A 1233-nucleotide genomic window follows, 5' to 3' on the forward strand; every position below is an offset into this window, starting at 1 on the left:
TCATATCTTTTTTTGACACAAAACCTGAGATACCTGGTCCCGGATCTGTTTAGTTTTGATCCCATAAATGATGGGATTCAGCATAGTAGGAGCCAGAATGCAGACATTGGCCAGTAAGATATGGACATGGGGTAAGATATGATGTGCAAATCAAGGAGTGAAAGCTGAGAAGATCCCAGGTCCATAAAAGAGTATGATGACACAGACATGGGAGCCACATGTATTGAGAGTTTTGTGGCGAGCATCTCGAGAAGGGATGTGGAAGACAGCACAGAGAATAAGCATATATGATACAAATATTAGTACAACATCTAAGGTCACTGTTGACAATAGGACAAAAAATCCATACCAGAGGTTTACTCGTATGTCATCACAGGAAAATTTGGCCACGGCGATGTGCTCACAAACAGTGGTTGGAAAAATGTTACTTTTACAAAAAGTTAGTCTTTTCAGAAGAAATATTATTGGAAAAATTGTACCATAACTTCTCAAAAAGATAGTCACACCGATTTTCCCTATTAGTGTATGTGTAAGAATAGTGGTGTATCTCAGAGGGTAGCATATGGCAATGTAGCAGTCAAATGCCATCACCAGCAAGATCCCTGACTCTGAGATGAAGGTGGAATGGATGAAGAAGAGTTGAGTGATGCAGCGATCCAGGGAGATCTCCCTCGCATTGAACCAGAAGATAGCCAAAGCCTGAGGGACTGTGCATGTGGAGAGGACAAGGTCTGCTCCGGACAGCATGCAGAGGAAGAGGTACATGGGTTCATGGAGGCTGCGCTTGGTGAGGATAATGAAGATGAGCAGACTGTTCCCAAGCAGGGCGATGACATAGGAAATGAAGAAGGGGATGGAGATCCACACATGCTGGTCCTCAAGGCCAGGGATGCCCACAAAGTAGAAGACTGTGTGGCTAACACCGGTATGGTTAAAGGCAGTCATACTTGGAGCAGATGACTAGGACCTCACCCCCTGTTAACAGACATAATCAAAATTTCAGACTGTACTCAGAGCTCATGGCATCTCTCCGATTCTTTTCCACAGTGAGTGAGCCAGGAACAATATAGGATGGGAAGATGAACAAGATATTATCTGTAAAATGAGGTAATAATCTCACAGAGAAAATGAACGTTTATATTGTTAAAGAAAATTATATGGTAAAGAAAGATAATAGTGGTACCAAGAAAAAATACTATGGGAACCAGATGGAATGAATAATTCAGTCTATTT

The 1233-nt window shown here is 42.0% G+C and overlaps 1 pseudogene; it reads right to left on the reverse strand.

Annotated features, from left to right (window-relative positions):
- On the reverse strand, window positions 1–945 carry LOC129554016 (olfactory receptor 52B4-like; annotated as a pseudogene).
- Between the last annotated feature and the right edge of the window lie 288 nt (window positions 946–1233).

The sequence above is a fragment of the Moschus berezovskii genome, chromosome 14, assembly GCF_049115385.1.
Source record: "Moschus berezovskii isolate FMDL1 chromosome 14, NW_MosBer_1.0, whole genome shotgun sequence".
Lineage (NCBI taxonomy): Eukaryota > Metazoa > Chordata > Mammalia > Artiodactyla > Moschidae > Moschus > Moschus berezovskii.